General features: G+C 47.8%; 1 pseudogene; it reads left to right on the forward strand.

Moving 5' to 3' along the window:
- The first annotated feature begins 589 nt into the window (after positions 1 to 589).
- LOC112907866 (BOS complex subunit NCLN-like) lies at positions 590 to 2705 on the forward strand (annotated as a pseudogene).
- The last annotated feature ends 7205 nt before the right edge of the window (positions 2706 to 9910 follow it).

Raw genomic sequence — 9910 nt, forward strand, 5'->3', positions numbered from 1 at the left:
TCTCCTGACCTGGGGGCACTCGCTGGGCGGCCTTATCCGGCTCCTCGTGGGGCACCTCCCCCTTGGTTGCTTTTTTATTTACTTTTTTCCGTCTTCCTACCTTGATAGAAGCGCAAGCTCTTCTCACTGTAGCATTCCAGCTGTTCTCTCTTTAAATCTGACTGAATTCGCAGGTTTTCAGGATGATTTGAAAGTTATGTAGGTAAGTTGGTGGGGACAGGTGACTTGGGGACCCTCCTCTTCCGCCATCTTGCCCCGCCTTTCTGAACCTTTTGAAAATAAGTTGCATACTTCATTGCCCTTTCCCCCAAATTCTTCATGGTATATTTTCTTAATAGGAATATTCTCTTAGGTAACCACAGTACAGGTATGAACTTCACTGAGTTTAACACGAATACAGGGGCCCCGGCGGCTACCCACGCTGAGGTGTGGGTGCGGGAATCTCCCCGTGTGGCCCACCGTGGCCCAGGATGCTGGAAGAAGCTGGTGAGGTGCTGGAGAACATGCCAAAAGCGTTGCGCCCGCCGCTCAGTTCCGCCGTCCAACGCATGGCACGAGTTCATCCACCGCCTGCAGCAGTACGACCCACATGGGCGGTCCAACCGTCTGGTCCCGTCAGGAGAACCACCGGCTTCGGCCCAGTGGCCCCAGGCCCACCCTCACGGCCTGCACCCAACCTGACCTGCCCCCGCCCAACCACCCAAGCCCTGGGAAGGCAGCGCTCCACACGCAGGCGCACGCCAATGCGGGCGTGCTGGACGTGAGGAGGCGTGGTGGCTGCTTCCGGCCGCTGGGCTTCCGCGAGCAGTACCAGAAGGCCTTGTGGTGGGCGGGCTGCTGTGCTCGGCATCCTGCCTCAGGCCGCGGACTTTGTGTCCCAGGACATCATTCAGCAATTCATGGAGATGGGGCCCAAGGTGCTGGCCACGCAGACCGTCGTCCCCACGTTCTTCCCTGTGCATGATGAGGCCCTGCTCTCCCATCTACACGCAGACACAGGTCAGGTCTGCTTCCAGGGCTCTGCCTCTGTTGCCAAATTACTGATCCATCCCGCCACTGCTGGCACCTTCCAGATGGTCACGAGCGGGTCCGCTGAAAGTGACTGGTGGCTGATGGGGCTGGGTGGAAAGGACCTTACCACCCTCATCATCATCATCCTTGTGGCTCACTACGACGTTTTCAGAGTGGCCTCTTGGCTGTCGCATGGCTTGGACTCCAACGTGGTTGGCCTCTCCGCACTGCTAGGACTCTCTCGCCCCTTCTCCAAGCTCTACACCAACAAGCACACCCATGCAGTGTACAACTTCCTGCTCTTGGCTTCCGGAGGCGCAAGTTCAGCTACCAGGGAACCAAGCATTTGGTTGGAAGACAACCTGGACCACACAGATTCCAGCATACTCCAGTACAATGTGACCTTTATCCTCTGACACCATGGGCCAAGGGGACAGCCTGTATCTTTATAAAAAAGATTTATTTGATAGAGCATGCACGTGTGCACAAGTGGGGTGGGGGAGGGAGAGGGAGAAGCAGACTCCCCACTTACCAGGGAGCCCAATGCGGAGCTCATTCCAGGACCCCAGGATCATGATGTGAGCTGAAGGCAGCTGCTTAGCAGACTGAGCCACCTAGGTGACCCCAAGCTGTATCTTTTTTTTTTTTTAAGATTTATCTATTTATTCATGAGAGACACCCACAGAGAGAGAAGTAGGCTCCCTGCAGGGAGCTCGATGCAGGACTCGATCTCTCGGACTCTGAGATCACACCCTGAGCTGGGCGTCCCCCCAGGCTGTATCTTCTCATGTCTAAGCCACCTTGGAAGGAGACTCTGTGGCATACCTTCCTGCCGGAGCTGGAGATAGTGGCTGCCAATTCCAGGCCACCAGTTCCTGGAGGTGCAGTTCTCCATGATGCACAAGATCATCATCCTGGCTGAGGACAGCTTGGCCTGGGAGCATGAGCGCTCCTCCATTCTCTGTATACCTTCATTCACCCTGTCCCACCTGGAAATCCACCATAACAGCCAGTGCAGCAGCATCATGGACACAAGGTCTCAGGTCAGTTCTAAGACACTGACCTGCAACTGGACACCCATCACAGAAGCCCTGACCTGAATCATTTACAACCTAACCACCTAGAGAACCCCTGACACCTGCCAGTCTTCCCAGAGCAGATGATCCAGCAGGAACAGCCGGACGTGGTTATGGGCTGGCTCACCAACCAGCCCCAGGCCACCCAGCTGGTGGACAAATACTACATGTTCCTCAGCATGCCAGAACACTATCTGAGTCACTACCTGAAGGAGGTGAAGCAATATTGCCTCAAAGCCGATACACTGGACCCCAGGTTTGTCTTCCATAACCAACTGAAGTAAGCGATGAATGCCTGTGAGGTCAAGCCAGCCATTTTCTGCATGTTCCTGGCCATCTGCATTGTTACCTGCCGTGGGATAGCCTACACGGCAGTCCAGGTGAGCAGGCAGGGGCTCAGGTGGGATGCAAGACCTCTGTGGGAAGGTCAGCCTGGCCAGATGAGCCCTCACCTCCCCCCATCCTGCCTAGAAGCAGGTGACCCCACAGGTGGTGCCCAGGCCTTCCTTGAGGCAAGATTTGCTCCTGACCTCACTCAAACCCTCCTGCTGCCCCCAGCACTTCCACCTCCTGTACAAAACAGTTCAGAGGCTGCTCCTGAAGGCCAAGAGGCAGTGACATGGCCACTCACCAGCAGAGAGAGCTTTCCACCTGCCACCCCTCCCTACTCCACAGCTGGCAGGAGGGCAGGGCTTCACCCCTTGCTAAGAGGCCCCAGCCCTGAATTATAGAGCTTTTCTGGGTTGCTCTTAAGGACTTAGGGGATTCTTTCTCCTTTTTGTCTCCTGAACTCCCTTGGAGGAACATTTGGTGGACGTCCCAGGGCCAGGCCATGGGCTTGAGAAAAGCCTGCCATGAGCACTCAGCCCTGGCAGCAACCCCATGGTTCTTAGCGCTTGTGAGCCAAGATAACGGGAAATGCCCCCAGCACAGCTTCAGCGGCCTTCCTCCTGCCCGCGATGCTGAGCAGGGACTCCTAGCTCTGTGTCTGTCCTCCACTCTGCTCCAGTCACCATCTGGTGACTGGGATACTCTCTCCTCTTGTCTGAAGGAGGGCAGGGCCAGCCTCTGGGTCCGTAGCTCTGGCCCCTCCCTCAGAAGCCTTGTGTCCCCCGACCCTGGCCAGGGCCAAGGGGAACCAGCTCAGGGTGCAACCTTGGATGTGTCTCCCCCAAGCCCCGACAGATGGCCGGTGCCCTGAACATGCAGCAGCCTCCCTGTCAGGCTCCTTGCACCACCTGCCCTCCCCTGTGCTCCTCACTGCCTCTGCCCTCCTACTGCATCCTGGGGAGCTTGGGCCTGTCCCCCTGGGGCCCCAAGTGCCTTCAGAATCCCTGGGGCAGGAGGCAGCCCTAGAGGAGGACCCAAGGTTCCTCTGCCTCTGGCTCTCTGGGCCTCAGTTTCCTCATCTGTAGAGAAGAGGATATGTTCAGGGGCAGCTGGTGCTTCTGTGTCCTAGAAGGGATTCCAGCCTGGGGGTGGAGCGACAGCATTTTCTGGAGGAGATGCAACTGACAGACCATGGAGCTGACAGGGCTGCCTTCCCAGGACCTGGGACCTGAAGAGGGAGGTCAGGGCCTGAACCCCACAGATCGGGTGTCTCATAAGGGAGGGGTATGGAGAGACCTCACAGAGACACAGGTGTTTATTCTAGGGGTACTGATTCATTAGAAATATAATCAATTAAGTGTTTTGTGCTGGGAGGAGGTTCAGGATGAGGGATGAGGTGCTCAGGCAACTGCCTCCTCTGCCACCAGGGAAGTCTTGCCATCTTCCCTCATGTCTGCTGCCTAGCCAGGCACTCCCCACTCAGAACCCAGCTCTCCATTTGCTGGAAGGGAAAGTTCCTGGAGGACTGTGTATCTGTCTTCGTCTTGGGCCTCCTGCCTTTGCCAAGCCAGACCCTCCCTGGCAAGTCTACTGTCCCAGCCTTCCCGGCCTTCCAGGCTTTCTAGGCACCAAGCTAAGCCGGGACCCAAGAGAGGCAGACATGCAGGCCACAGGTTCTCTTTTGCCCGTCCCCCCTTCTCTGCCCCGCTGGGTGGCCTTTCTCCCCCAGAGACTGTTTACTGAGTGCCCAGCCAGACAGCTCATCTCTGGGGTGTTGGATGCAGGGACCAGCATTATCTCATTCTTCCCTCACCCTCCCTTCCCAAGGCAAGTTGTCGGGACCGCTGACTGTTAAGAGCTCAGGCTGCTTGTGGGACACAGCTGGATGATCAGAAACTAAAGCCATATCAAACAATCAAAAAAAATAAAATGAATACAGAGCTTTGATCTGATCTAACTTCTATAATTCAATTTTGTCAATTGACCAATAATACCCTGTATAGCACATCTTCACGCTTGAGCACAGGATCCAGTCTAGGGTCACATATTGCTTTTAGTTGCCACATCTCTTTGGTCTCCTCTAGCCTGAAACATTCAGTCTTTCTTCTATAACATTGAAATTTTTGACGAATACAGTCCTTGTTTTAATGCTCCTCATTTGTAGCTTGTCTAATATTTCCTCATGTTTAAATTCATATTATGTATTCCTGGCTAGACAACTGCATAATTGATGCCATGTCCTTCTTAGAGCATAATATTGGGAGGCACAGGATGTCTGTCTGCCCCTAAGGATGATTTAAATTTCAATCAGCCAATCAAGTTGTTTCGTGAGTTTTCCACTTCACAATTACTGTTTTTTTCTCTAGCAACTAACAAGCAGTCTGTGGAGAGACATTTTAAGAACAGTGCAAATAGGGAAGTCCCGGTGGCCCAGTGGTTTAGCACCGCCTTCAGCCCGGGGCGTGATCCTGGAGACTGGGATCGAGTCCCACATCGGGCCCCCTGCATGGAGCCTGCTTCTCCCTCTGCCTGTGTCTCTGCCTCTCTCTCTGTGTGTGTCTCTCATGAATAAATAAATAAAATCTTTAAAAAAGACTTATTTAAAAAAAGAACAGTGCAAATATTCTGATCTTCATCAAGACTTCACCCCTTTGTTTTAGCATCAGTTGATTTCCTGCCTAAACCAATCTTTACTATAATGGTTGGAAGATGATGATTTTTCCAACTCCAGCACTCCCTCCACATTTGATACTCAAGTCCTCTTATATTTTGGAACAGTTTTATTACCTGTTTCTCTAGGTGGGGATGCTGGTGTGATGTATTGCACTCATAATGAGCTTGCTAATCTCAATGGGGGATAATTAAGGGCCTGGGATAGCAAAGGCTAGTTGGGGGCACTGACCAAACATAGACACAGTGAGGGTGACTACTAGAATCCATAGCAAGACCTGTATAGTAGTTAGAAATTGTAATTCACAAGGATCTTTGACATGTAATTGAGCAGGAACCCTAGGACACAAATGTGTGGGCAGCCCATGAGAACCCTTCCATAACTGACAAAAATCCTGGCTAAGTGAATGGAAACCTGCCTTGATCTACCGTAAGGGTGAGTCATAACCTTTCACTCAATTACCAGATCTAAGTTGATTTATAAATTTAGGATCCCATAAAAGAAAGGGAGGCCAGATACCTTTAAGGAAGAACACCCCAAGTATGTATACCTTTTTCTCCTAGCTTCCCCCTTGGTGAACCTGCAGCCATTTTCCCTAGTACAAGGGAAATACCCCAACCGTTGAAGAATAGTAAATCCTAATTCTGAGTTAAACACTAACTTCTGATCAACTAGGACAGTATAGCTACCAGTTATACACTTAGGGTAAGAAATGACAAGATATAAGTGCCGTGTTTGACTCTTGTCGGTCTCGCCAAAGGCCCAAGGAAACCACCAAACCCAATCCAGTGGAAATATCTGCAGTTCCTGAGGCTATAAATGACTTGCATATCCTCAGGAAATAACAGAATTCCCACCTGGGCTCCTTGAGCCACAGAGGCAGGGCTTTTAAGACTATTACAGAAGAAAAGGCCAAGTAGAAACTCCTGAAGCTCCAGTTCTCTAATAAGAAAGCACTACTGCCTCCCTGGTAGATAGAATTGCAGAGATAAATACTACCATCAATGACTTGGAAGATGTGGGAGCGATTATTGAATTCACATTTGACTACTTGAAAAGGCAGGTGAGTGGGAAATATCAGAAAGGGAGACAGAACATGAGAGACTCCTAACTCTGGGAAACGAACTAGGTGTGGTGGAAGGGGAGGTGGGTGAGGGTGACTGGGTGACGGGCACTGAGGGGGGCACTTGATGGGATGAGCACTGGGTATTATTCTATATGTTGGCAAATTGAACACCAATAAAAAATAAATTTATAAAAAAAAAGAAAGAAAAGGCAGGTGGGTCTCAAAGTGACCTTAGATTATCATAAATTATATGTCAACTGTAATTGTGGCTAGTGGTCCAAATACCTTATAAACACTTGGCAAGTAGCATTGATCCTAATGGAAGCATTTTCCCTATACATCAATCAGGATGGGGTTAGGGTGAGATGAGTGAAGTGCTCACATCAGACAAAATTTAAGGGAATGTCAGAATGCTTAGTAAGAACCAAGATAAGTAATATTTTAATGCAATATTTTATAAAACTAAAATTGATGCAAAAAAATTATGATGTACAAAACAGCAAAATTTTAAACAGAGACAAAACTAGCAATAAATAGAGAACACCAGAAGCAGAACACCACTATCTTGCCACAGTGTACATCAGCTCTTCAGCCATGTGCTACTAACTTGCAGGGAATATTAATCATCTCATTGTCCCATGAAAGATCATTATACTAGTCCACCTTCAGTGACATTGTGTTGACTGAATCTGGAGAGCAAAAGTGAACAGGTACCCCAGATGCTAGAAAATAGGTAATGATTCTCCAGAAAGTACTGAGGTGCCTGCTGACACCTCAGTAAAATTTAGAGGTGGGGGGCAGGTATATCCAGTGATCTGGGACATGCCAGATATCCTGTCCACTGTGAATGAAAAGTTGTTACATCATGGAGCCCCTACTATTTAATGGACTTCAGTGGATGTTGGATGTGTTTAATGGACACATATCACATTTGATTGGTCACTTCTTTCCATTTACTGGCCTAAAAAGCTGCAACCTTCTATCTTTGAGAAGGCCCAGAGCAAGAGATGGTGTCTCCTCTAAGCCAGGCTATAGTGGGAGTGGTTCTACCCCCCAGCCCTTATTATTCAGTAAACCCAGTGGTAACCAAAAACATTTCTGGCACATTGGGATTTTATGACAATGTGTGGAAAATCCATTCCAGTGAATCACAGTAGGAAGCCACTGGAGCTCTGGAACAAACCTATGTTCCTTTTAGGAAGTAACTTTGCTCTTTTAAAGCCATTTCCTGTCTTGCTTCTAGTTTTTGATCGAGATCGAATTCCTAGCATATATCTTCAAGTGACCACGTAATAAAAACTGCCTGTCATAAATTGCATGCGGAAAACTCCCTAGCTGTAAATTTAGGTGTACCCTGAAGCATTTCATCTTCGGTGGAAGCTGTGTGTTTGGAACGTGGCTTGAACAGATCTTGAAGGTAAAAGTCCTAGCATATCTCTCCCTACCATATAGGTATTGTTCCAGTGACTCACACCTACAACCTCATAGAGTGTTCAAGGCTTGTTTACAAATAACTCTGCATTATATGCCCACAACAGGCAGAAGTGAAGTATTCCAGCATTCTAACCCTCAGGGGTATCTCTGAGGGGCAATGGAGAAGTAAAATCCTCCAGTGGGCAGGCCTTCAAGGAGTACTTCTGGTCCACTTTGTTTGCCTGGCCTTCAGGCCAGGATCTAGACTGGGAATTGGCAAGCATTTTTCCTAAAGGTGCAGATAGTAAGTATTTTCAGCTTTGTAGGCCACATACGATCTCTGTGGCAGCTGCTCAACACAACCCTGGCAGTGTGAAAAACAACCATAAATGGTATGTAAATATGTGGATCTGGTTGTGTTCCAATAAAACCTTATTCAGAAAACCAGGTAACAAACTAGAGATAACCTCTCATCTATACCAATTCATTGGCAGAGGTTAATGGTTTGGTCAGACAGTTATGGATTTGGAAGTGAAAGTAGAGGATTGATAACAAGTTTAGCCTCTTAATTTGGGGTCCCCAGAACCCTAAGTGGCCTGAAGATAGAACAATGTAATATTATATAATAATGGTTTCCTTACTAATTTTATGTGTTTAATATGTTACACTTTATTACTCTGAGAAAAGGTCCATAAACTTGACCAGACCATAAACTACCAAAGCCTTTGAAAGATGAAAATGTGAAGAACTACTTAAAATGGGTGTAGACATAGATCAATGGAACAGAACAGAGAACCCAGAAGTGGACCCTGAAATGTATGGTCATCTAATATTCGATAAAGGAGGAAAGACTATCCATTGGAAGAAAGACAGTCTCTTCAATAAATGGTGCTGGGAAAATTGGACAGCCACGTGTAGAAGAATGAAACTGGACCATTCTCTTACACCATACACAAAGATAAACTCAAAATGGATGAGAGATCTAAATGTGAGACAAGAGTCCATCAGAATCATAGAAGAGAACACAGGCAACACCCTCTTTGAACTTGGCCACAGTAACTTCTTGCAAGATACATCCACAAAGGCAAAAGAAACAAAAGCAAAAATGAACTATTGGGACTTCATCAAGATAAGAAGCTTTTGCACAGCAAAGGATACAGTCAACAAAACTAAAAGACAACCTACAGAATGGGAGAAGGCAAATGACATATCAGATAAAGGGCTAGTTTCCAAAATCTATAAAGAACTTATTAAACTGAACACCAAAGAAACAATCCAATCATGAAATGGGCAAAAGACATGAAGAGAAATCTCACAGAGGAAGACATGGACATGGCCAACAAGCACATGAGAAAATGCTCTGCATCACTTGCCATCAGGGAAATACAAATCAAAACCACAATGAGATACCACCTCACACCAGTGAGAATGGGGAACATTAAGAAGACAGGAAACAACAAATGTTGGAGAGGATGCGGAGAAAGGGGAACCCTCTTACACTGTTGGTGGGAACGTGAACTGGTGCAGCCACTCTGGAAAACTGTGTGGAGGTTCCTCAAAGAGTTAAAAATAGACCTGCCCTACGACCCAGCAATTGCACTGTTGGGGATTTACCCCAAAGATTCAGATGCAATAAAACGCCGGGACACCTGCACCCCGATGTTTCTATCAGCAATGGCCACAATAGCCAAACTGTGGAAGGAGCCTCGGTGTCCATCGAAAGATGAATGGATAAAGAAGATGTGGTTTATGTATACAATGGAATATTACTCAGCAATTAGAAACGACAAATACCCACCATTTGCTTCAACATGGATGGAACTGGAGGGTATTATGCTGAGTGAAATAAGTCAATTGGAGAAGGACAAACAGTGTATGTTCTCATTCATTTGGGGAATATGAATAATAGTGAAAGGGAATATAAAGGAAGGGAAAAGAAATGTTGGGAAATATCAGGAAGGGAGACAGAACATAAAGACTCCTAACTCGGGGAAACGAACTAAGGGTGGTAGAAGGGGAGGAGGGCGGGTGTTGGAGGGGAATGGGTGACGGGCACTGAGGTGGACACTTGACGGGATGAGCACTGGGTGTTTTTCTGTATGTTGGTAAATTGAACACCAATAAAAATTAATTAAAAATAAAAAAATAAAATGGGTGTAGACGGTGAGAATTTGCATGTCTCAAGTAGAATGCATCCCAACAGGCCCATAGCAGAGGAATGGTACCAGCAGGCTCAGGGAGAGCAAATCCAGAAATAGTCTGTTTTCTACTTAGGGAAATTGCCACTCCATCCATAATGGAAGGGGTTTAATGTAATCAACCTGCCATAAGGTTATGGATAGT

This window comes from Vulpes vulpes, chromosome X, assembly GCF_048418805.1.
Source record: "Vulpes vulpes isolate BD-2025 chromosome X, VulVul3, whole genome shotgun sequence".
In the NCBI taxonomy this organism is placed as follows: domain Eukaryota; kingdom Metazoa; phylum Chordata; class Mammalia; order Carnivora; family Canidae; genus Vulpes; species Vulpes vulpes.